This window comes from Perognathus longimembris, chromosome 15 (genome assembly GCF_023159225.1).
Source record: "Perognathus longimembris pacificus isolate PPM17 chromosome 15, ASM2315922v1, whole genome shotgun sequence".
Lineage (NCBI taxonomy): Eukaryota > Metazoa > Chordata > Mammalia > Rodentia > Heteromyidae > Perognathus > Perognathus longimembris.
Genome location: NC_063175.1, coordinates 8,661,548 through 8,688,840, shown reverse-complemented (window position 1 = coordinate 8,688,840; position 27,293 = coordinate 8,661,548). Strand labels below are relative to the sequence as shown.

The window sequence follows — 27,293 nt, the reverse complement described above, 5'->3', positions numbered from 1 at the left end:
GGGAGGGTGTTGGGGACAGATATGCCTTTAAGAGGCCACAGTTGGGGGCTGGGGATATGGCCTAGTGGCAAGAGTGCCTGCCTCATATACGTGAGGCCCTGGGTTCGATTCCTCAGCACCACATATACAGAAAACAGCCAGAAGTGGCGCTGTGGCTCAAGTGGCAGAGTGCTAGCCTTGAGCAAAAAAAGAAGCCAGGGACAGTGCTCAGGCCCTGAGTCCAAGGCCCAGGACTGGCCAAAAAAAAAAAAAGAAGTGTGTGGCCGACTCATGAAGAGCTAGGTGCTTCCTCCTTGGGGAGGGGGGAAAATGAAAGGAGTGCAGAAATGCATAACAAAAGAAAATAATTTGGGCTGGGGATATGGCCTAGTGGCCTAGTGTCAAGAGAGCTTGCCTCGCATACATGAGGCCCTGGGTTCGATTCCCCAGCACCACATATACAGAAAACGGCCAGAAGTGGCACTGTGGCTCAAGTGGCAGAGTGCTAGCCTTGAGCAAAAGAAGCCAGGGACAGTGCTCAGGCCCTGAGTCCAAGGCCCAGGACTGGCAAAAAAAAAAAAAAAAAGAAAAGAAAAGAAAAGAAAAGAATTTGGTTCCTAAGTAACAACAAAAGGAGATAAAGGTCTGGAACAGAAAACAAGGAGAACAGATAAGTGAGGGAAAGAGTCTAATAAACCAGAGAGGAGACAAGGGTCATGTTGAAGAATTGTCCAGATACTTGGAATTCAGAAGTGTTTGTCAATCTCCAGTTCTTTGTCCAACCCCAGTTTTATCTTTTCCTTGAAAGGAGGAAAAGACATGAACTTTCTAACGTCCCAAGCCTGGGAGATAGGGAATCTCTGTCTTCTAGACTTGACATTTCCCTTCCTGTGGACATGTCCCTGGCCAGATGAGTTTACTCTGTGTGCTCATGTACTGGGAATATAAGTACACAGTAAGCAGTTCAAATTTCATTCATTCCATTCTTTCATCTACTCGATGGACTAACACTGCTAATACACTGTAGTAAGCTTGACTGCAGTATTTAAGAATCTTTCACTTTAGCTATTGCAGCAAGTGGAATAATGTAGGCATTATATGGCCATCTATATATACACTTAGGACTTTTGCTTATAGCACAGCTTCCCCCTGCTTCTGTGTCTAATTGATGTTTTTGATTTTGACTATCTTCTGAACATATGGTTTACAGTTATGATAGCTGATTTAATCTCTTTGGCTATTCCATTTTTTTAAATCATTTTGTATAAAGTTTCCACTATTTTTTTTACATACCTGCTATTGCTTTAATTCAATGCCACATATGGTGAAATTTACCTTGTCAGGTGCTATATGTTTTTAATATTCTTTTTTTTTTTTTTTTTTTTTACTGGTCCCAAGGCTTGAACTCTGGGCCTGGGGGCTGTCCCTGAGTTTCTTTAGCACAAGCGCTCTACCACTTGAGCCATAGTGCCACTTCTGGCTTTTTTGCGTAGTTTATTAGAGATAAGAGTCTCAAGCAGTTTCTTCTTTGTTTTTTCTGCCAGTCCTGGGGCTTGAACTCAGGGCCTGAGCACTGTCCCTGGCTTCCTTTTGCTCAAGGCTAGCCCTCTGCCACTTGAGTCACAGCGCCACTTCTGGCCTTTTCTATATATGTGGTGCTGAGGAATCAAACCCAGGGCTTCATGTATACGAGGCAAGCTCTCTTGCCACTAGGCCATATTCCCAGCCTCATGTTTTTGTATTCTTGTATGTCGTTTAAGTATTTTGGAATTTGTGCTCGGACCTTTAAGTTATTATTTGGGAAATATTTGCTCTTTTGGGTCTTGCTTTTAAAGTTTGTTATCTAGATTTGAGTCCTTTCCTGGCATACAGCTACAAACATGGGCAAGTGTGTGTGTGTGTGTGTGTGTGTGTGTGTGTGTGTATGAGTGTGTGAAACTCAGCCTGAGTGCTGTCTCCGAGATTTTTTGCTCAAGACTAGCTCTCTGCTACTTGAGCCATAGCTCCATTTCCAGCATTTTGCTGGTTAATTAGAGATAAGCACCTCAGAGACTTTCCTGCCCAGGATGGCTTCAAACCTTGATCCTCAGATTTCAGCCTCCTGAGTAACTAGGATTACAGGTGTGAGCCATCAGCATCCTTTGGGGAGAGGAGGGGTGGGAAGGACATAGATCTGAAACAAAAATCTGACTCAGATCAAACTGAACATAAATCCAGAAGTTTTCATCAAAAACTTCAGTGGCCTTTGGCAAGTTGCTCATTAACAGCAATTCCTTAATTCTATTTTTCTAGTTTTTTTTCTTATTGTCAAATAATACTATTGTAGCAATTTCATGAGATTGTATAAAAACAAAAATAGGACTAAAAATATGAGAGCTTAGGAAACTAGGAAGAGCTGAGTGCTAGCGGCTCACACCTGTAATCCTAGTTACTCAAGTGGCTGGGATCAAGGTCTGAGCCTCAAAGCCAGCCTGGGCAGGAGTGTCCTTGAGACTCTTTTTAAAATGTATTTTATTTTATGTTTGCATTTTATTATTATTGCAATGGTGATGTGCACAGGGGTTACAGTTCTATAAGTCAGGCAATGAGTATATTTCTTTTTGAACCATGTCACCCCTTCCCTTGCTCTCTCCCAGTTTTTCCCTCCCATCACCACCCACAAGTTGTACAGTTCATTTTCTACCTTATAGTTCGTATATAGTAAGTGCCACTGCTGTATATATTTGCTCTTTGTTCACATTTTTCTGTGTTCCCTGTTACTGCTCCCCCCCCCCCGCCAAAGACACATAAACTGACAAACAAGACAAAAGGAAAAGACAACAAAAACAGCAAACATCTCTTGCTTTCTTTCTTGGTGCTGCCTTCCCTAAACGGTGGTGGGATGCACATCGCTTTCATGCCTAACCAGCACAGAGCCAGAGCTGAGCTGTGGCTCAAGGGCTACAGTGTTAGCCTTGCGAGAAAAAGCTCATAGACAGTGTCCAGATTCTGAGTACAAACTCTAGTACTGGCACAACAAACAAACCTAGGAAGAATATATTCACTTAAATATTTTGAACTTGCTAGTTTGCAAAATAAAATGATCTCTACTATCATTGATTCATATGCTTCGCTTCTAACAGTCAAGAGCATGATAAATACTGGAAATAGATTATCCTTGGGTGACCCATACGGAGTCCATGTATTCCTCTGCTCTGTGCAGATTTTTACTTAGCAAACTGGGATTAGGAAACATCTTTGGAACACATGTGATATGGGGGAGAGTGTAATATGAACCTCAAAACAAACCTAATCAAGAGAAGAAATTGAGCAACATGGCCAGTATAAAAACGCATGGCAGAGAAAAAACCATGGGTATTAGAATCTGAGACCTGGTTAGGAATTCTGTCCTCAGCTCTTAGCAAGCGAGTGACCTTATGCAAATTTACTTCTCTGAGATATAATTGCTTTCTTAGAGATGAGACTTACAATACTTGCTTAACAGGACTGGTGTAAGGAGTAAATGAGTCTATGTATCTATCTTCTATCGTCTATCTATCATCATCATCATATCTATCTATTGAAAATATTTCCACATTTTTATAACAGATTTCCTATAGATATTTCATATAGCCTAAGAATCATTTTTTTCAAGTTTACAGTGCAATGGTTTTTAGTATATCCACAGACGTGTGCGATTATAAACACTAATTCTAGAACAACATTGTCACTCCCCTAACCAAATCTTGTACCCAGTAAGTAGTAACTCCTTTTTGGCTTCTTCTGTAAGTACCAATCTGTAATTTGTTTTCTAACTCCAGGAGATGGCTGATTCTAGACATTTCATATAATTCAGTTCATATACTGCATGGCTTTTTAGGATGCCGGAATTTTGTGCCGAGTCTGTAGGTAAGTGTAGAGAGAATTACCATTTTGATACAGTCATATAATCTAAGACATACCCATGGATGCAATTTCATTTGTTTATGTCTTTAACTTCCTTCAACAACATTTTGTGGTTGTCAGTGTACATCTTGCACTTTTGATTAAATCTATTCATATGGTTTCATTTTGTTTCTTGCTACTATAAGTGGAATTATGTCCTCAACTCAATTTTCAATTACTCACTGCTACTGTATAGAAAGACACTTGGCCTTTTGTATATTTGGTATTCTACAAGATTTTTGAAATAAAAAAAAAACTATGGCATTTTAGTTGATTGCTTAGCCCTACCTGTCTTCCTTCCTCCCTCCCTCCCTCCCTCCCTCCCTCCCTCCCTCCCTCCCTCCCTCCCTCCCTCCCTCCCTCCCTCCCTCTCTTCCTTCCTTCCTTTCTTTTGTGCCAGTGATGGGGCTTGAACCCAGGACCTCTAGCTTTGGCTTTTTTTATTCAGGGCTGGTGCTCTCTATCACTTGAGCCACACCTCCATTTTTGGGTTTTTGCAGGTTAACTGGACATTAGAGTCTCTTGGATTTATCTGCTGGTTCTAGCTTCTAACTTCAATCCTTAGATCTTATCCTGCAGAGTAGCTAAGAGTATAAATGTGTGCCACCAGTGTGTCTGGCTTAGGGTTTTCCACATACAAAATTTCTAAACCTGTGTTACTTGTAAACAGTGTTATTTCTTCCTTTTCAATGCAGATTTTTAAAAATTTCTTTATTGATGTAGATTTTTTTTTTGTTTATTTGTGTTTTTTGGGGGGAGGGGGGTTGGCCAGATCTGGGGCTTGGACTCAGGCCTGAGCACTGTCCCTGGCTTCTTTTTGCTCAAGGTTAGCACTCTGCCACTTGAGCCACAGCGCCACTTCTGGCCGTTTTCTGTATATGTGGTGCTGGGGAATTGAACCCAGGGCCTCATGTATACGAGGCAAGCACTCTTGCCACGAGGCCATATTCCCAGCCCCTGATGTAGATGGTTTAAAACTTCTTTATTTATCTATTCACCTTGATTACAGCCTGCAGTGTAATTTTGAATAAAACCAGTGAGATTGGACATGCCTGCATGGGCTCTGTTGTTAAAACGTATCTTATCCTTATCTCTATTATCCTGATAGAGTGATGCTTTATTGTTGTAAACTGTAAATTTTCCATTCAAATGTGTTTTGTCTAATATTGGTAGAGCCACCCCAGTTTTCCTTGTAACAGCTTTATGGAGAATCACATACAATTCCCTCGCATAAGGTATACTATTCAATGTGTTTTGTTGTTTAGTCCATGCATTGCTGGATTACATGCTTGTGTCTTCGTCATCACAATTGGTTTTGATCTTCCACAACTGGAGAATAGTTTAGAGTGTCATGACTCCACAAAGACACCAATGCCTATTGGCTATCACTTCGCCAGACCACAGTCCATGTGACAATTTGCGCATTCCCTGTCTCTATTTTCTCACTTTAGAAATTTACACAAAAAATATGTAGTCTTTCTTTTAGTCTGCATACTTGTATTATTTTTGTTATAATAAAATTTAGGTTCATTATTATAAGTAAAATTCTCATAATAACCAGCATAGAGCATAATGATATAAGCTATATTTGCTCCATGAAACATATCTGTAGAACATGATTCATTTTGTAAAATAAAAATTCAATATTTAGTGAAACAGTAATGTTTTTCTTTCCCTCCCTCAGCTCCTAGCACCAAATGTTCTATTTTCTAAGTGTTTAATTATTTTAGATGCCTAATATAATCATACAATATTTGTTTTTTTTTGTGACTGGCTTATTTCACCACAAGGAGAGAATATAGTGTCCTTAAGAACTTTAATAGGATTTCCTTCTCTTTAAAGGCCAATCGTCTGTTATCTATCATACTATATGCTGTTTATCTCTTGATCCAATAATAAGCTCTTAGGCTCTTTCTACTCTTGGCTAATGTGAGTAATATTGCAGTGAGCATGGGCATGGAGGTAGCCCCTCAAGATTCCATTGTCATTTACTATGCCAGGACTAGGACTTAAACTCAGGGCCTCCAGCTCTTACTTGCCTTTTCTGCTCAAGAATAGTGCTCTACCACTTGAGCCATTCCTCCACTTCTGGCTTTTTGCTGGTTAATTGGAAATAAGAGTCTCTTGGATTGGTCAGCTTGGGCTGGCTTTGAACTGTGATCCTCATAGCTCAGCTTTCGGAATAACTACAATTAGGGGAGTTAGCCACCAGTCCCTAGTTATTTTTAAAAACATATTCTTAGGAGTAGGATTGGTGGATTGCAGAGTGTTCCCCTTTTGAGGACCTCCATATAGTCTTTACTAATGGCTGTGCCATTTTACATCCTCTCCAGCAACAGTTGGAATCTCTCTGCTTCTTTACCAACACTTGTTACTTTTCATTGGCATTTTTCTTTGTTTTGTTTTTTTGGCCATCCTAACACTTGTAAGATACTTCTTCACTGTGGTTTTGACTTGCATTTATTTCTCTGACAATTAGCTGTTGAACATCTTTCTGCATGTCTATTGGCTATTTGGATATCTTCAGAAATTATAAGTCTTGAGTCCATATTTTCGTTGGGCTATTGTTTTGCTGTTGAGATACTTGGATAGTAACACTTTATTACATAGATGGTTTGCAACTATTTTTCCTATTTCATGATTTCACTCTTTTGATTGTGTCCATTGCTGTTTATGATTCTGTGTGTTTGATGTAATCTCGTTTGAATTTATTTTGTTTGTATTGCTTGTGCTTTCGGTGTCATATCTGAGAATCCATTGCCAAACCCAATGTCATGAAACTTTCCCTTTATGTTCTCTTCTGGGAGTTTTAGAGTTTTAAGTCTTATTTTTTAATATTTCAGGTCTTATGTTTCTTATTCATTTTAGGTACATTTTCATATGTGATATGAATCGGTATTGTTTTGCATGAGAATATCCAATTTTCTACCATCATTTGTTAAAGAGACTTGGATTTAACTCCGTTTAATTGCTAAATCACGTTTCCTTGTATGGATATATCATTTATTTATCCATACATCAGTTGAAGGACATTTGAATTACTTATACTGTTAGATATTATAAAATTTTTTGTGTGAAGGTAGGTGAAAGTTAAATTGCCCTTAAAGTTAACGGTAATTTTATGTTTAGCATTTGAGTGACTGCTCTTTCTTTTGGCACCCCACTATAATTGCTACTATAAAGTAAAACAAATGGAAAAGCAACAGGAATTGTCAAGGATGAAAAGAGACTAGAATCCTTGTGCATTGTGGGTGGAAAGGAAAAATGAGACCACTACTAAGAAAAACAAGATGGCAGCTTCAGAAAAAAAATTACTATTCGACCCAGTTATTCTACTTTTGAGTATACATCCAAATGCACTAGAAAAAAACAAAGCATTAAACAGATATTTATACAGCCACGCTCAATCAGCCTTATTCATAGCAAAGCATTGAAGTCCAGCAGTGTCCTTTAGCAGGTGAAATCGTGAGGAAAGCGTGGTGATGTGGTGTTTATTTTCTACTGAATGCTGTTCAGCACAATAAGGGAATAGAATTTAGACACATGCTACTACACGGATGAGCTTTAAAGACACTATGCTGAGTTAAATAAACCAGGCCCCAAAGCACAAATACTATATGATTCCACTTATAAGATGTACCTAGAATAGGTAAGCTTATAGAAAAAGGTATAGAAAATAAGAGAATAGTTGTTAGGAGGCTGAGGGAGCAGAATGAGGAGTTAGTTGCGAGAGAAAGAGTGGTGGGAATAGATGGTTGTGATGGTTGTATAGCCTTACAAATGTAAGTGGTAAATGTGTAAGATGATGGATTCTGTATTGTATGTGTTTTACTAGAATTTTCTTTCTTTTTTGTGTGCTGGCACTGGGGCTCTGGACCTTGCACTTTAGCTTGGCTTTTTTGTTCAAGGTTGGTGCTCTACCACTTAAGTTACATCTTCACTTCCCATAATTTAAAAAGGAAAAAACTTTGAAAAGGAGGTTGCTATACTGTTAAATCTTTATTGTACTTTCTACGGTACCTGGCATAGCATAGGAATGTAAGAAGAGTGGGTTTGCTCTCGCCTTTCCTGCTTTCTGCCTTGTGAGGACGCAGACAAAAGGCTCTACCAGCTGCCAGGTCATTGATCTTTCCAGAAATAAAATCCTTTCCAGACCTTTCCAGAAATAAGAGCCAATAAAATTTTGTTCTTTACCAGTGACTGAGTGTCAGGTGTGTAGTTTAGCACAGTGGTCGCTAAGACAGCTCAGTATGAGCCATCCCTGCACTATTGTTCTCTGAGGGGAGACCCTGCCCTCTCTCACTATCAGCATCTGGAGAAAATACGGAACTGTTTCCTCCATGTTCTCTTTGATGTCTGGTCTCTCTCCTCACTTCCACAGGGAAGACCTTGCCAGGGGTCACTTGATGCCCCCCAAGTTGTCTCATGTGGAGTCTTAAGTATAGTACCTAATTTATTGAACTATTAAAAAAAGATACCTTGTTTATTATCTGATGGAGGATTAAGAACAAGTACAGTATTTTCTTTGCACAAAAATTACCTGCACCCCTGCTGACAGCGTGAACAACCAGGTAGCTGGAGATGTGTTCTTTCCAAGGCCCGCTCGCCTCCTGGAAGCACTGCTGGGCATAGGACCGAGAGGGTCTTCTGAACCAGGAAGCCCCACGGATGCTGAGAGCAGCCTACACAGGGTCACCAGATTGGCAGTAAGCACTGGTTCAAAAAGGAACGGGTCAGCTGGGCACTGGTGGCCCATGTCGGTAGTCCTAGCTACTCAGGAGGCTGAAATCCGAGGGTCCCACTTTGAAACCAGCCAGGGCACAAAAGTCCATGAGACTCTAATCTCCAATTAACTACCAAAAAGCCAGAAGTGGTGCTGTGGCTCTCGTGGCAGAGCATTAGCCTTGAGCATAAAAGCTCATTAACAGTGTCCAGGCCCTGAACTCCAGCCCCAGGACTAGCCCACAGAAAGGTAGAGGGAGTGGGTCTGATAAATGCATGCTGCCTCCGGGCCAATCTCAAATTTTACTTTATCACTTAAATCAAGCATGTTTGTGTTTATCTTGCCTTAGGGGCACTATTGGTGGTTAGGGAGGCAAGTACTTACAAAATTATGGTACTCAGGGAAGCACTTGGGAAAATCACCACTGACTGTAAGGGACGGACAGCTACAAAATGGATGCGGGGATTTAATGCTTCTGTTCTTGAACGTCATTTTGATTTTTAAAATTGTTTTTTGTTGTTGCTGGAGGATTCACACTTATTGACTAACTTTTGTGACACAACCTGGAATTTCTGAATTCCAAATAAAATTCACTTTGAAAATATTTGATCGGTTACTTTTTAACACCAAGTACTGATGAGGTGACAACTCTCCCCCACCAGCCCCACAATGTGCTCATTGGAAAGTCCTTCGTGTCTCCTGGCATTCACCCAGGACAGCGTCTACTGCCCTTCTTCTTGCACAATCTGAGCAAACCAAGTGGTGATGGGAAGAGTAGTGTCAACAAAAGGACCCACACAGCTTCAGAGACAATTTTCAGTGTGAGACTCTAGGCGATTCTCTGGTCTTTCCACACATTTATTCCAGTGAAGCTCCAGCACCATGAACTGTGCTGTTTGGTGCCAGCAAATGCCGCAGCTCCACTTTGTCTGCCTTCCCCAGCTCTGCCCTTGTCAGTACCTTGACACCTAGTACATACCTTAACATTATTTTTTGACTATCCTTGGTCAAAAACATGTATCATAAATCTGTTCATTCCCAGAAGCCATTCAGTAGATCCCCCATATTGTTGAGGAGCTTATATTATTGAATAAAATTTGGCAAAAAAAACCCACACAAAAACAAAAAACTCAAAACCCAATTGGACCTATCTTGAAGTTGAATGTGGTGGGGAGTTAGCCTCCTGGGGTTCCTGTGGGCCTTGAGAAGGGAAAGGACTCCCATGCATGACTAGGAATCTGCAGGAGGGGAGCAACCCACAAGGCCCTGGTAACGGCAAGCTGAGATGTCCACGTGGAATGTTCCTGTCCTGCAGCTAAAGGAGGAGCGGCTTTGATTTGTCTTGTTCTCAGCCTCCTAGAACTACACTGAAAAGACTGTGAAGACTAAAGATCCAAACTTCCCATGAATAGATTCTGCTCACCTCCTAACACTGGCAAAAGATGTTCAAGTTTGGAGTTAGTGTAGAGACAGTTAGATCTGAATTCATTTATATTTTGGGAGGCATGAACACATTCTTTTGTTCTGCTGATCTTCATTAGCAAAACTACTGTTTCACTGTCCCCACCAGTTGTAGAGGCAGAAGACAAAGTATCTTCTTTCATTGGGATGCTTTCTTGTGTTTTCAGGGATAGTTAAACTTGATTAGACCACTTATATGAGAGCATCACATGAACTTTAGGTTTGAGACAAGTTGTTGACATGACCTGTCAAAACCCCCAAATTGTCAAGCAAAGACAGATACTGCCGTATTTTGTTCCAGTGGTGAAACTTAACATGAAAACAAGGAACCACTATATGCTACATCTTCAAGCACCCCAGATTATATTTGGGATGATTATATTACATCCAATTCTATTATACTTAAATGATGCAAGCAGGAATAATAGAGTATTTTTTAAAAATGGGTAACTAGACCTTTGAATTTCCAGAAATATAGTGTTTTTTGTTTGGGTCCTTGTATTTTTTTTTTTTTGCCAGTCCTGGGGCTTGGACTCAGGGCCTGAGCACTGTCCCTGGCTTTTTTTTTTCTCAAATTTTTATTATCAAACTGATGTACAGAGAGGTTACAGTTTCATACGTTAGGCATTGGATACATTTCTTGTACTGTTTGTTACCTCGTCCCTCATTCCCCCCTCCCCCTTTCCCTTTCCCCCCATGAGTTGTTCAGTTCATTTACACCAAACAGTTTTGCAAGTATTGCTTTTGTAGTTATTTCTCTTTTTTTACCCTGTGTCTCTTGATTTTGGTATTCCCTTTCAATTTCCTAGTTCTAATACCAGTATACACGGTTTCCAGTACACTCAGATAAGATACAGAGATAGTGTAGGTACAACCACAGGAAGGAGATACAAGAAGATCATCAATAATAGAAGCTACAGTTACACATAACATGTTGAAAGTAGTTACAACAGTGATATAACAGTCGTTTCCATAACATAGAGTTCATTTAACTCAGCGTCATCTTATGTGTTTATAAGGGTATAGCTATTGGGCTGTTGTGATCCTCTGCTGTGACTAGCCTAAACCTGTACTAATTATTCCCTATGTGGGAGACCATAGAGTCCATGTTTCTTTGGGTCTGGCTCACTTCACTTAGTATAATTTTATCCAAGTCCTTCCATTTCCTTACAAATGGGGCAATGTCATTCTTTCTGATAGAGGCATAAAATTCTATTGTGTATATGTACCACATTTTCCTGATCTATTTGTCTACTGAGGGGCATCTGGGTTGGTTCCAGATTCTAGCTATGACAAATTGTGCTACAACGAACATTGTTGTGATGGTGGCTTTAGTGTGATTTTGTTTGTGGACTTTTGGATAGATACCCAAAAGTGGGGTTGCTGGGTCATAGGGGAGTTCTATGTTTAGCCTTCTAAGGAATCTCCATACTGCTTGCCAGAGTGGCTGCACCAGTTTACATTACCACCAACAATGAAGTAGGGTTCCCTTTTGGCCACATCCCCTCCAACAATTGTTATTGTTGGTTTTCTTGATATAGGACATTCTTACTGGGGTGAGATGGAATCTCAATGTTGTTTTGATTTGCATTTATTTTATGGCCAGTGATGTAGAGCACTTTTTCCTAGGTCTCTTGGCCATTCTCATTTCTTCCTCAGAGAGGTCTCTTTTTAAGTCTTTAGCCCACTTGATTGGTTCTTTGCGATTTTGTTTTGGAGGAATGTAATTTTTTTAGTTCTGCATATATTTTAGATATGAGGCCTTTGTCTGTTGTATGGCTGGTAAAGATCTTCTCCCAATATGTGGGCTTTCTGTTTATCTTGCCAGCTGTCTTTTGCCCTGCAGAAGCTCTGCAGTTTGATGCAGTCCCATTTGTCCAACCTTTCTTTGATTTTTAGCCTTTCTGGGTCTTTGTTAAGGAAGTTCTGTCCTGTGCCAAGGAGCCCAAGTGTTTCTCCTACTCCTTCCTTTAGTATTTTCAGGGTATCTGTTTTGATTTCAGGTCTTTGATCCATTTGGAATTGATTTTGGTGCAGGGTGATATATAAGGATCTAGTTTTAGTTTGTTGCATGTGTTGAACCACTTTTGCCAGCACCATTTGTTAAAGAGGCTGTCTTTCTTCCAGACTATTTTTTTTTAGCTCCTTTATCAAAGATTAAGTAGGCATAGTTCTGTGGGTTAATTTCTGGATCTTCAATTCTGTTCCACTGGTCTTCAGGCCTGTTCTGGTGCCAATACCAAGCCATTTTTATTACTACAGCTTTATAATACAGCTTGAAGTTGGGTATTGTAATTCCTCCAGCACTGTTCGTTCTGCTTAGGATTGTTTTTGCTATTCTGGGTCTTTTATTGTTCCATATGAATTTCTGAATTGCTTCCTCTATTTCATTAAAAAATGGTGTTTGGATATTAATGGGTATTGCATTGAATTTGTAGATAGCCTTTGGCAATATTGCCATTTTGATTATATTAATCCTCCCAATCCAGGAGCATGGGAGGTTTTTCCATTTCCTTAGTTCTGCCTTAATTTCATTTTTCATGTTTTTAAAGTTCTCATCATAGAGGTCTTTCACTTCTTTGGTTAATGTTATTCTTGGTATTTTATGTTTTTTGAGGGTATTGCAAAAGGAGTTGCTTTCCTGATTTCAGCCTCGGTGTTTGGGTCATTAGCATATAGAAATGCCATTGATTTTTGAAGGTTTATTTTATATCCTGCAACTTTGCCAAAGTTTTGGATCAGCTTTAGTAGCTTGGGGGTAGAGTCTATGGGGTTCTTTAGGTATAGGATCATATCATCTGCGAAGAGAGAAAGTTTAACTTCATATTTTCCTATTTGGATCCCCTTTTTATTTTCTTCTTGCCTAATTGCTCTGGCTAGGAATTCTAGTACTATGTTGAAGAGAGGGGAGAGAGTGGACATCCCTGTCTTGCTTCTGATTTTAAAGGGAATGGCTTTAGTTTTTCACCATTTAGAGTTATGCTTGCTGTTGGTTTGTCATAAACTGCCTTGATTATATTCAGGAATGTTCCCTGTAATCCCAGTTTTTCCAGGGCTTTTAGCATAAATGGGTGCTGGATTTTATCGAATGCTTTTTTCCGCATCCAGTGATGTAACCATGTGGTTCTTTACCTTGCTACAGTTGATGTGCTGGATTACATTAATTGACTTGCGTATATTGAACCAACTTTACATCCCTGGGATGAATTCAGTTTGATCGTGGTGTATGATTTTTTTTTTTTTTATGACCTGTTGAAGTCGATTGGCTAGAATTTTGTTGAGAATTTTTGCGTCTATGTTCATCAGGGAAATCGGTCTATAGTTCTCTTTCCGTGATGAGTCCCTGCCTGGTTTTGGGATGAGGGTTATACTGGCTTCATAGAATGAGTCTGGTAGTGAACGTTCTCTTTCAATTTCATTGAAGACTTTGAGAAATATTGGTGTGAGTTCTGTTTTGAAGGCCTTGTAGAATTCTGCTGTGAATCTGTCTGGACCTGGGCTTATCTTGGATGGGAGATCACTTATTGCCATTTCTATTTCAATGCTGGATATGGGTCTGTTTAGAAGGTTTAAATCTTTCTGGTTGAGTTTGGGGTTATGAAGTTTTTCTAGGAAATAATCCATTTCTTCCAATTTCTCGAATTTGTTGGCTTAAAGGATTGCAAAATAGTCCCTTATTGTGTTCTGAATTTTGGTTGTTTCTGTGGTGATGTTACCTGTTTCATCTCTTATCTTGTTTATTTGAGTGTGCTGCCTTCGTTTTTTGGTCAGGTTTGCTAGGGGTCTGTCTATCTTGTTGATTTTTTTCAAAGAACCAACTCTTTGTTTTGTTGATTCTTTCGATGGTTTTTTTTGTCTCTAAATGATTTAATTCTGATTTTATTTTAATTATTTGCTTCCATCTATTGATTTGGGGTTTGGCTTGTTGTTTTCTTTCAAGGAAATTAAGGTGCTTCCTTAAATTATTGAGTTGCTGTTTCTCCAGTTTGTTGGTGTATGCACTCAGAGATATACATTTTCCTCTGAGTACTACCTTTGCTGTGTCCCAAAGGAGCTGGTACTTTGTGTCATCTTGGTTGAATTTCATAAACATTTGAGTTTTCGTTTTTATTTCTTCAATGACCCATTGATGGTTCAGCAGTGTGTTGTTTAGTCTCCTTGAATTATAGGATTTTCTGCGGTGGCTGTTTGAATTGAGCTCTAATTTTATTCCATTGCGGTTTGAGAGAATGCAGGGAATGTTTTTGATACTTCTGAATTTGTACAGCTTTTCTTTGTGCCCTAAGATGTGATCTATTTTGGAGAATGCTCCATGTGCTGCTGAGAAGAATGTGTATTCTGTTGTTGTCTATGCAATTGTTTAGTTCTGTGGTTTCTTTGTTCAGTTTTTGGCGTGTTGATCTGTCCATAGGTGACAGTGGAGTGTTAAAGTCCCCAACTATTAATGTGTTTGGGTCTATGAGTGTTTTTAGAGTCAATAGTGTTTGTTTGATGAAGTTGGTTGCTCCTGTATTTGGTGTGTAGATATTTAGGGTGGTTATATCTTCCTGTAGGAGTGATCCCTTTATTAGTATGTAGTAACCTTCTTTGTCTCTTCTTACCTTTTTAAATTTGAAGTCAATTTTGTCTGATACTAGGATTGCAATTCCAGCCTGCTTATGGGGGCCATTTCCTTGGTAGATTTTATTCCAGCCTTTCACTTTTAGATGTTTACTTTTGCTGGATAGATGTGTCTCTTGGAGGCAGCAAAAGATGGATCTTGATTTTTGATCCAACTTATGAGCCTATGTCATTTGATTGGAGAATTAAGTCCATTAATGTTGAGAGTTAGGATTGAGAGATGATTGTTTGTGCCTCTCATTATCACTATCTTGTTAAAAGCTGTGTCTTCCCATTTTTTGATCTGGTAATCTGGTTTACTATTTAGGGTTCATTTCTCTGTCTGTATTGGGATCTTGATTATTTTCCCTGTATAGTACATCTTTGAGGATTTTCTGTAAAGCTGGTTTGGTGGAGATATATTGTTTCAGGTTTTCCTTACTGTGGAAGACTTTTATTTGACCTTCGGCTATGAATGAGAGTTTGGCTGGGTACAGTATTCTTGGTTGGTAGTTATTTTTATTTAGGGTTTAGCATACCTCATTCCAGGCTCTCCTTGCTTTCATGGTTTCTGCTGAGAAGTCTGGGGTAATTCTGATTGCTTTTCCTTTATATGTGATTGTTTTCTTTTCCCTAACAGCTTTAAGGATTCTGTCCTTGGACTCTGCTGATCCTGTTTTGATCACCATTTGTCAGTGGGATGTCCTTTTCTGGTCTGGTCGGTTTGGGGTTCTAAATGCTTGTATCTGTATAGGCCTATCCTTCTGGATATTTGAGAAGTTCTTGGCTAATATTCTGTTAAATAGGTTACCTATTCCATTAACTTCTTTCTCCAGGTTTTCCTCAATACCTATTATCTTTAAATTGGGCTTCCTGATTATGTCTTGAAGCTCCTGGAGTGATCTGTTTTGTTGATTGGATTGGTTTTGTTCTGATTTTTGATCTTTCTCCATAGATTCTAGGGAATCTTCAGCTCCTGAGATTCGATCCTCTGCTTCAGTTAGTCGGGACTGTAGGCTAGCTACTTGATTTCAAATCTCTTTTCCTCTGACTGGTCTTTCCTGATAATTTCCATGTCATCTCTTAGGTCCTGTATGGACTGCTTTACTTCATTAACTTCATTAATTTGGTTTTGAGTGCTGTCTTTCAAATCTTTTAGCTGGGTAGCTATCTTTTCATTTGACTCTTGAATTTCATTTATCTTTCTATTTGTCGAGGCCATGAACTCATCTATTACTTTATGGAAGGATTGCTGTATTGATTCAAGCGTTTCATTTATCATGTTTATCAGTAGAGTTTGTAGAGCATTTTGAGGGTTCTCTTCTATGTCTTTGATTGACTGCTCTGCTTCCTGCTTTTTTTGAGTGGGATATAAGACTCCATTGTTTGCCATCTTTCTTGTGTTCCTTCTGCCCATTTGGATTGGGAATGCTAATCTACAAGCACCCGTGAGCACCGTTTAAGACCCAAAGCAGACCTTACCAAACACCGTTGTGTAAATCTTAGAAGTTCACAATTATATACAGATACCTTGTATAACTGTCTATAAAATTAAATTTGGTGTTCCTAAAGAATACAATTTCAATATAACTGTCGGGCTCGGATCGCCTCCCCTGGCACGGGGACTAAGGCTCTGCTATGCTTCTAACAGCTCCCTTTCTCACCTTCTCCCCTGGTCACCCGACCCACAGGTAAGGCCAGGGTGGAGTGGGGGAGTCAGCACAGACCTCATGTGCATGCGGCCGAACAAGATCGCTTACCTCCCTTCTTACCCGTGAAGAAAATCAGGCATACGCGGATCTCGGAGAGGCTTCAAGAGCAATCTGATTTATTAAGGCGGGGCAAGGACTAATGGCAGGAATGGACTAGAGAGGGCGGATCGGCCAGGATGCTGATAGGCTACGAGCTTGTCATATGACCCCCTCATGAGCTAACGTCACTTGGAAAGCGCCAGGCCAGGGGGAGACTGGGGCGCATGGGCTGGCGAGAAAGTTTGGGGGCTGTTCGCAAAGCCGGTTATTCTGGTTCCGGACCCAAAGAATTGTGGCCTGCTTCCGCATTCCCCAGGGCTGGAGGAAGGGCGGCGTCTCGGGAGCGCTCCCAATGCCCATCCCCCATCAAGTCCAAAGGCTGGATCCCAACATATAACAACCACTCCTGAGCCCTGTATTCAGTAGTTATTTACTGTTACAACCCTATGAGCAATTCTTGTTCTTATATTAAGTTCTTTTTGGACTGGCTTTCTCTATGAACCCCTTTGATTCACTCGGATTAAGCAGGGATACCCTCTATCCAATAACCAGGAGTCAGTGGAATCTGGAGGTCCTGGAAGTAAGTCAGGAGGGTAGGTTAGGGGTAGTAAAGAGAATAGAGTAAAATGTAGGAGTGTGTGTGATGATTTGGTTTAGTTTCAGTGACGTGGAAATGTGGAGAAGAGTAGAATCAGTAGAAAGAACAAGGTTAAAATGATAGACAATGAAGAGTTAGCAGAAAAGAGTGGAGGTGTTATTCATAGGAAAGTAATTTTTAAAGAAAGAGAATGCAAAGAGAGAAATAAAGAAAAAATACTGGAAGACAGATGCACAAAACAGAGAAAAATTATTAAAAAAAAGTAAAAAGGAAAAAAAACCCAGAAAAACAAACAACCAAAAAAAAAAAAAAACAAACTTGATAAAACAAACAGGTAAAAATGGAAAACAGGGGCTGGGGATATAGCCTAGTGGCAAGAGTGCCTGCCTCGGATACACGAGGCCCTAGGTTCGATTCCCCAGCACCACATATACAGAAAACGGCCAGAAGCGGCGCTGTGGCTCAAGTGGCAGAGTGCTAGCCTTGAGCGGGAAGAAGCCAGGGACAGTGCTCAGGCCCTGAGTCCAAGGCCCAGGACTGGCCAAAAAAAAAAAAAAAAATGGAAAACAAAAAAACCAACGACGTTACAGAGGTGAAAAAATATTTTAAAAAAAGATTAAAAAATGTTTGAGGAAAAAAAAAAAGGGAGTCTTCCTTGTTTGGGTGGGCTTTCTCTAGTCTCTGGTTTCCTTGCAATGGTCTGCAGTCTATTTTGCTGCTTGGCTGGTTTGACTTGCTTTCAGTTCGCAGGGGTTGGATCTGCTCTGACCCTCCTCCCCTGTTAGTGAAATCCTGGGTCTCTGTGGTTCCCACAGCTTGCAGGTAGGCCTTGGGCGTCCACTGTAGATGGGGCACGTGAACGATCTTGGGAACAGTGGCTCCTCTCGTCTGCTGTGGGGTGGCTGCCTTTAATGCCTGGCTTTGAATAGGCTATGGACTCAGCAGGGCGGAGCGCCTCTGGCCTGGTTTACCCAGCTGAGAGTTGCTTGCCTGGGGGAGGTTCCTCCTTCCTGGGTAAGGCGGCCTCCTGGGCGGAACTGGCTATGGAATTCAGCTCCATTTCAGGCTGGGAATTGGGCTTCCTCTGTGATGGGACCATTTATCTGTCTCAGGAACTGTTTGTTCTCCCATCTGGTTGTTCCATGTCACTGGTAGCGGCTTGCCGCTTTCGATTTTAATTTAGGAATTCCGGCGGGCAAGGCGGGCACCTCTAGCTGAGCCACAGCCCAGGACGAGCACCCCGCCTGGGCAGGATCTGGCTCTCACTGGTCAGTCCCTCTTGCCCTTTTCAAAGATGGTCCTTTCATCTTCCCTTTCCCCAGGCCTGCTTTGGTTCCAGTTGAAGAGTGAAGGTAAATCCTACTTTGAGGCAGCAGTGACTCCATTTTGAAACCGTAGCCATCTTGTTGTTTATGTTGAACTGTAAGAGCTAACTTGTTTGTGCTAAGACTGCTAAACTAAATTTCTTGAACAAAGTTATCTTAAAGCCCGTCAGGCCCCACTCTGTGCTATCTAACCTTGGGCCTGCACAAGCTCTGAGAAATGGCCATGCTAGCCAAAGATAAACAGGCACTGTGAGCCCACTCTGGCCGCCAAAATATTCCACCTAGCAGGACAGGTTGTCAGAACCCAGACAGCCGAGAGACTGTTTTGATAACTTCTGTCCACCCTGGAATGTTGCCCCTAGCCCAGAGCCAATCAGATCTGTAAACACCTGGTTACTGTAATTTTGTGGTTTTTGCCTTTATAAACCCTGTATGATTTCAGCTCGGGGTCCTCTTCCCTATCTCCGCTGCGTCGGTGAATGGGACGAGGCCCAAGCTGCAACTTGCCTGAATAAAGCCTTGCTTTTGCATGTCAGAATGTCTGGCTCTATGTGGTCTTCTTGGTGGGGGTCCTGCAACTTGGGCACAACACAGTCTGGTCTGACCTTATGCCAGTGTCAAAGATGGTGCTTTGCTCTGGTGGTGGGGGAAGGGCTACCTCCCAGAAGCTGATCTGTGGGCGCGAGTGAGAATGTCTTTCGTTTGGTACTCATGCTTTCTCTGTAATTTCGGCCCGTCCGTGCTCAGCCTGTGATCCACATCTGTCTGCCGCCGTCTGGAGGATTTCTCCCTGGTCTCCGCTTTGTGCTTTAGCCGCGTGGAATGTGGGGCGCTGTGCCGGTGCTGGCACTGGCATGGCGGCGAGACGCCGCCCAGAGCTCAGATCTGTGTTTTCAGACCAGCAAGTCGATTTTTCCTTCCTGGTCAGAATCCCTGTACTGTTGTAGCTTACTTGGGCTGTCTTTCTAGGAGTAAAAGTTTCTATGGGGTGGGAAAACTGCGATGTTGGAGGGAGCTCAACTAGGGCTCTGCTGCTCCTCTGCCATCTTCCTGGAAGTCAGAACCTGTCCCTGGCTTCTTTTTGCTCAAGGCTAGCACTCTACCACTTGAGCCACAGTGCCACTTCTGGCTTTTTCTATATTTGTGGTGCTGAGGAATCGAACCTAGGGCTTCATGTATATGAGGTAAGCACTCTACCACTAGGCCATAATCTCAGCCCTGGGCCCTTGTATTTCAAGATATAATAGAGTTTCTAAAGTCACATGTGGGTTTTATTTAATTTTTTAGTTCTTTATTGTCAAAGTGATGTACAGAGGAGTTACAGTTTCATACGTAAGGCAATGAGTACATTTCTTATCCAACTTGTTACCTCTTCCCTCATTCCCCCCTCCCCCGCCTTACTCCCTCCCCATTTCCCTCCCCCCATGAATTGTACAGTTGGTTTATGCCACATAGTTTTGTAAATATTGCTGTTGTGTTGATTTGTCTTTTTATCTTTTGTCTCTCAATTTTGGTATTTCCTTTCCCTTCCCTAGTTCCAATATATGTATATACAATATCCAGGGTACCAAAATCAGTTACAGTAACATCAGGGGTAAAACCATGGGGAAGAAAGACAAAAGAAAAAGGCATGTTTTCACATGGTCTGTTGAAAATAACAACAATGATAAACCACTTGTTTCCATAACTTGGAGTTCATTTCACTTAGCATCATCTTGTGTTCAGCATATGGATTTTAGAGCTGCCCTCATTAGTTACCAGAAGCTAATGTTCTAAGGATTTTTGTTTTTGTTTTTTATTTCTGAATATTAGGAGTTAGTAATTTCACTGGTTAGCTGAAGTAGTACCATGTATGACCAGGTGATGGCAGCAAAGAGTACCACGAGTGAAGGCTCTGAGTGACAGTCCACTCAGGAATCAATTAAGCAACTCCAGAATCCAGAGGAAAACCTATTAAAGCAGTGGCGACAAAGTTGATTTGTGACCTTGCAAATGGGCTACCATTTCCAAAGAAAATCAGGAATGAGGGGGAAAAAAAATCTAATGCAAGAGTTAGGATCATTAGTTACAGCAGTAATTATGTATTGATGGATTGCTGAAAGATGAAGTTTTTAATTTTACAAATAAAAATTAGAGCCTATGACCATAAAGATAAAGTAGATTCTTGTAAAAAAATCTGAAAATTAAAGACTACGGTACAGAAGAATATAAAATTCATATGTCATTGTGTTTTTTGCTATATATTCTAAGGTCAAATCCATCAATCTTCTATCTACATAAAGTCCTAGTGATATGCTTACCACTAATATTTTTTCTGCCATTAACTATTTTTCCAAAATACTAAAAAGATCCTGTCTTGATGGTGCTCCATCATGTGTACACTCCGTCCAGCATTCAATGCTCAGTGTATAATCTTCGAGGAACACGGATGATCACAGAACTTTGTGGGCTCCTGTGCCAGTACTGGGATTTGAACTCAGTGTCTGGGTGCTAGTTTTTCACCCAAGGCTGGAGCTCTACCCTTGAGCCGCAGCTCCACTTTCAGCTTTTTGGTGGTTAATTGGAGATATGACTCTCAAGGACTTTCCTGCCTAGGCTGGCTTTGAACTGGGATTCTGAGGTCTTATATTCTTGAATAGGCAAGATTTCAGGTGTGAGCCACTGGTACCTGGCAAAGGGTCTACCTCCCATGCTTCCTTGGCCATGGGACCAGGACTTAAACTTAGTGTTTGACATTTCCCCTCATAGGCTGCTACTTTAACCCCTGAGCTATACCTCCAGCCCCTCATTACAGAATTTTGTGCTGACTTATGTCAGATTTCATGATACTCCAGGTTATATACTTGATAAATTCAAAGTTTAGCAAAGTAGAGAAAAAAATAATTTCTGAGCCCAGAACAAACTATTTCAATTTCCATTTTATTTCCTCCTAGCAATTTTCTAAAAGTATAATGTGCCATGACATTCTGACATGATTATAAACATAATTATAATCATTACGGGAATATTGTAAAATAATCACTTTAAAAGTAATTAGTGGGGCTGGGAATATGGCCTAGTGGCAAGAGTGCTTGCCTCCTACACATGAAGTTCTTGGTTCGATTCCCCAGCACCACATATATGGGAAACGGCCAGAAGGGGTGCTGTGGCTCAGGTGGCAGAGTGCTAGCCTTGAGCAAAAAGAAGCCAGGGACAGTGCTCAGGCCCTGAGTCCAAGGCCAAAAAAAAAAAAAAGTAATTAGTGATTTGCTGGGCAACAGTGTCTCACTCCTGCCATCCTAACTACTCAGAAGACTGAGATCTGAGGATTGCAGTTTGAAGCTAGCCTGGGCAGAAAAGTCCGGGAAGCTCCTATCTTTAACTACTAGGAAACTGGAAGTGGCACTGTGGCTCAAAGTAGTAGAGCACTAGCCTTGAGCAGAAGAGCTCAGGGACAGCTCCCAGGCCCCACAACTGACCAAAAAGACCCCCTGCCCTAGCAAACCTCAAATCTCTTTGGTGATGAATCATTTGGCAGTATTTTCAACTCAGGGCCTTGTACTTGGTAGGCAGGTGTGCTCGCTATGACTCGAGGCACATTGCCAGCCCACGTTTGCTTTGGTTACTCTTTTTGGACAGAGTATTGCAGTTTGTGCCATAGCCGGGTTGGATTGTGATCCGCCCATGTCTGCTGTTTCACCAGAATGACAGGTATGCCCCACCACGGGCCTATTGCTGAGATGGGGATTTCAATAACATTCTGTCCAGGATGGCATCTGACTGTGATCCTCAGACCTTTGCATTCCAAGTAGAACTCATGTGACTTTTAATAATTTGGTAATATTCCTCTTTGTGGACATATAATGATTCAGTAGGTCATTATCCTAGTGTTATCTTTGCTGTTCTAAATAATTCTGCAACAGACTTCATTATGAGCCTACCTTTATTCTTCATGGGTACTGTTTCCTTAAAGAAAGCCTCACAGGGGGTAAATAGGGCCTGTTTAAACTCTAGTAGCAAAGTAAAAATCAATTGCTTGTCTTACTTTTTGAGTGGATTTACAGTGTTTCTGTAATTATTTTAGTTGAATTTTATTTATTTATTTATTTATTTATTTTTTTTGCCAGTCCTGGGGCTTGGACTCAGTGCCTGAGCACTGTCCCTGGCTTCTTTTTGCTCAAGGCTAGCACCCTGCAACTTGAGCCACAGCGCCACTTCTGGCCATTTTCTGTATCTGTGGTGCTGGGGAATTGAACCCAGGGCCTCATGTATACGAGGCAAGCACTCTTGCCACTAGGCCATATCCCCAGCCCCGAATTTTATTCTTATTAGCAGAAAATAATATTGAATTGGATGTATTTTAAACAAGGAATTGCTTCATTTTGCACAAGTTCTGCTTTTCTTCCCTATTTATCTGTATACAGCTATAAAAATTTAAGAGGAGTGGGCACAAGTGGCTCATGCACAAAATCCTAACTTCAAAAGGCTGACAATTGAAGATAACAGTTCAAAGCCAGTGAAGGCAGACAAACCTGCCAGTCTTTCATCTCCAATTTGAGAGAAAAAAGCTAGAAACTGGAGGAAGGCAGAGCTCAAGTGATGTACTACCAGGAGTGAGCAAAAAAGTGTGAGGCCCTGAGTTTCAGTCCTAATACCAGCACACACAAAACAAGAGAACTAACAAGCATTCATAAAAATCTAATTAACAATACACAATGCCTCTTCACATGCATACTATTTACAACTATGTGTTTAAAGACAAATGCCTCTGCCACGTCTTTCAGATTATTTATGCTAATAAGGAAATAATGAGTCAATGATTGGAGATCTGCAAGTATACAATGATTCAATTATAAGTGGAAGGGATATGAAAATTCATCCTTAGTTTTATTACCTCTACTTAAACAAAGTGAGATTCAGTACAGTGTGTAGTAATGGTGGTGGTCGACAAGGAGACTTGCTTGTGGTAAGGTTTACAATGAAAGCAGAAGCCATGATCTACAGCATGCACTGGGATGTTCTAGTTGATTGACATGAGCCACAGTCTCTTGCAGTTGTGATTGTGAAAGAGTACATGGCTATAATGTTCCAAATTATCATAGAACTCTGGAAATACACGGTAAATAGCAAGATATAAGGCTATTATCAATGGCCACTTGCTCTGGGAAGTGAAGAAATATATTTTGCATCACTGTACAAGTCACACATTGCTTTTCTTCTTTTTCCTTTTTTTCTTATTTATTGTCAAAGTGATGTACAGAGAGGTTATAGTTTCATACGTTAGACATTGGATACATTTCTTGTACTGTTTGTTACCACCTTGCTCATTCCCCCCTTCCCCCTTTTTCTTTTAAAAAAATAATTTTATTTTGTCTTAAAGGTGATGTAAAGAGGGGTTATAGCTACATAAGTAAGGTAATGAGTACATTTCCTGTCAAACATTGTTACCCTTTCCCTCATTTTCCCTCCTCCCAACTCCCCTCCTCCCCAACAGTAAAAAAATCCTCAAAGACGCAACCGCCCCATTAGTAAATGGGCTAAAGAATTAAGAAGAGACTTCTCTGGAGAGGAAATAAGAATAGCCAATAGACACATGGAGCAATGTTTTAACACACTGAGATTCCACCTCACCCCAGTTAGAATGGCCATTATCAATGGCTGGGATGTGGCCAAAAGGGAAGGCTACTACACTGCTGGTGGGAAGTGAACTTGTTCAACCACTTTGGAAAGCAGCATGGCGGTTCCTCAAAAGACACAATATAGAGCTTCCCTAGGACCCAGAACTCCCACTTTTTTTTCCTTTTCTTATTTTCTTTGTTGTGCCAGTACTGAGGCTTGAACTCTTCATAATCTCATTTGACATTTTTGCTCAAAACTGGCGGCACCACACTACTTCCAGATTTTTGTCATTTAATTGGAGATAAGAGTCTCACAGATTTTCCTATGGAGGCTGGTTTTGAACTGCAACCCTCAGATCTCATTCTCCTGAATAGTTAGGATTATAGGCATGAGCCACTGGCACCCAAACATATCTTACTTTTATTAACATTACTACACTTGAGAATTGCAGATAGTGAATAATTTTTGTTGTCACTGTACTGAACCCTTACTCTCCACCTTGAATATTTTAAAGAAACAAATCCTGGTTGATTGCTTTTTTTTAAAATCTCTCATCATTTGCCCCCTCTCTGTGCCTGAAGAATCAATACTGGCCATGAAGTTCTATTTATTTAGTCCTATATTTACTCTTCAAATTATTGCTATTTTTGAAACAAATCATAATTCTTTTAACCAATCTATTAACTTTCTGGAAACACACAAGTTACAAACAAAGAGATACATTTGTCTCCTGCTCATACATCTCAGTGTGTAATTTTCAAAGGTGAACACTTTTCCCTTCTCACTTCAGGTGAGAGAGGAGCGGATGGAATGTTCCTGGTTCTCCTCTGGTCCCTCCCTGGTGCATGGCCCCTCCGGCCCTACAGAGAGAAGTCCCTGTGGCCAAGACTGAGCAACACAGAAACTCATGGACACCATGACTGCTTGGCCCAGACCTGCCTCCACTGCTGTTGAGCTGGGAACTGAGATGATCTCCCGGGACTCTGAGCACAGACTGCTCCAGTCTAGATTGCTTCTCACCAAGTGTTTGAAATGAGGTGGTATGGGAAGAAGACGGATTTAAGGATTGAATATTGAAAAGTAGGTGTTGTGATAGAAAGGAAGAAATGGGGGAGGGGGGTGGAGAACGCAAACATGAGAAATAGAACAAAAATAACCAAAGCAAGCAAACAAATGTCCAAGACAAAAACAGTCGATGTTTTCTTTGTTGCTTTCTTTCTCTTCAGCCAGTACACACTGTCTGGTTTGGGCCTGTAGCTCAGTTATAGAAAAAGCTCCTTGGAGTCTTAAGTTGGAAGTCCAGAACAGAAAGGCAGACTTACAGTTCTCATTGGAAGTTTGGTGCTGTTTTCCATGGGCCTGGCTCCTAACTTCCCAGACATCACACAGTCCCAACTTGACCTCTAGCATCTTCCTCATTTTTCTAGACCCTTCTAATTCAGGCTATTCTCTAGACGGGCATATCATCTTGACATAAGAAAAAAAGTTCTTGTTCTTTTTCATAAAAAACCCCCAAGAGTTTGTGTCATTCTACTGGTGGACCATTAAGTGTATGTCTGCTCTTTATAGAATATCAAAATAATAAATCCATGTGTGGCTATGATATGGGCTGGATAGAACTGGGCAATCAGGATCAAGGAAGGTGTGCAGTAAAATTCAGAAATTCGAGTGTCTTTAAGAAGATCCTAATGGAAATAAGAGGTTTTTAAATTTATTTTTTGGTGCTTTTGTTTTCTTTGTGTTATGTTTGTCTTAATTCATATGTCTTTGAGAGTATAAGGGGAGGCACAGAAAAGGACAAAAGGAGAACAAATACAGCAATGGTACTCACTGGACACTATGTTGAAAATGAATTGTACAACTTGTGAGTGGAAGGGAAAAATTGGGAGAGAGTGAAGGAAGGGTTGACATTGTCCAAAAAGAAATATACTCTTTACCTGGCGTATGTAGCTGTAACTCCTCTGTACATCACCTTTATAATAACATTGTTTTAAAAAAAGAACCATAGTCCAGTCTGGCCCAGACAAAAAGCAAGATCCTATCTTAAAAATAATCAGAATAAAAATAGCTGAAGATGTGAAAAAAAAGATCCTACAGTATAAGAAAATCATATATTAGGTTCATTTAATTGATAAAATAAATATATTAACTACAGCAACTGAATGATGCAGAAAATGCCAGGCTTGGAGAAGGACTGGATTCTGAGAGTCAGTATTCTACCAGCTTCTGGTTTTGCACTGTCCTTGAGGCATAGTCTTTCTCAAGGTTGCTTGCTACAACCTCACCTGGTGATCTCAGGATGAACACTTGGTGGCTGGCAGCAAGGAGAGCTCTGTTGGCTTTTTGTTATGCTAAGCGGGAGACGCATTGTGGCTTCATAGAAGCTTCTACCGCAGAAAGATCCATCACTTCCGGGAGATCCCTAAAAGTGTCTGCTTTCATGCTTTCATGTCTTTTGTTTGAATGGGACATGTGGCCATCATTGAAGTCGTCGGACTATGAGGGTCACACTGCACCCCCTGTGTGGGAGTGTTGGTGGTCACTGGGAAACTTAGAGGTTTCCTCTGCCCAGCGCAGCTCATGAGCTATGGAGGGAGAATTTCTTATACACAGGAGCTGGGTTGGCTGAGCAGAGGGGCTCTCATGACAGATGAGGGGATGATGATTGGGGAGATTCCAGAATTAGGTGAGGACCTGGAATTTAGAGAATGAACAGATGTTTAATGGACAAAGACAGAGGAGAAAAGGAGGGATTTGGGGCATAGAAAGAACATCATGTGGGCTAAGCATATAGCTCAGTGGTGTAGTACCTCTCCCCACCCCCTGCAGGTGCGGATTCATCTCAACCCCCAGCACCACAAACAAAAATAGAGTAACTTCATGGGTTTTTAGCCACCCTGAGACTTGAGGCCTGGGCACTGTCCCTGAGCTTTTTAGCTCATGGATAGCACTCTACCACTTGAGCCACACAGTCCCACTTCCAACCTGGATGTTGTTTCTGAGCTTTTTTTTGCTCAAGGCTAGCAGTCCACCACTTGAGACACCGCTTCATTTATGTCTTTTTGGTGATTCATTGGACAAACGAGTTTCATAGACTTTCTTGTCTGGGCTGACTTTGAACCATGATCCACAAACTTCAGCCTCCTGAGTAGACAGGATTATAGATAGGCACCAGCACCTGACCTGATAGCTAATTTTCTAAAAATTATCTGAACCTTGGGCTAAGAAATCTGCATTCCTCCAATGAAGAATGCAATACTTTAGTGGGGCACGCCTTGCATCATTAAGAGGCAATCAGCTGGCCCCGCCTGTTTTCCCAGCCCTGGGGCTGCGTG

The 27,293-nt window shown here is 41.0% G+C and overlaps 1 pseudogene; it reads right to left on the bottom strand.

Annotated features, from left to right (window-relative positions):
* Nucleotides 1–9,348: 9,348 nt before the first annotated feature.
* LOC125364251 lies at nucleotides 9,349–9,643 on the bottom strand (annotated as a pseudogene).
* Nucleotides 9,644–27,293: the final 17,650 nt, after the last annotated feature.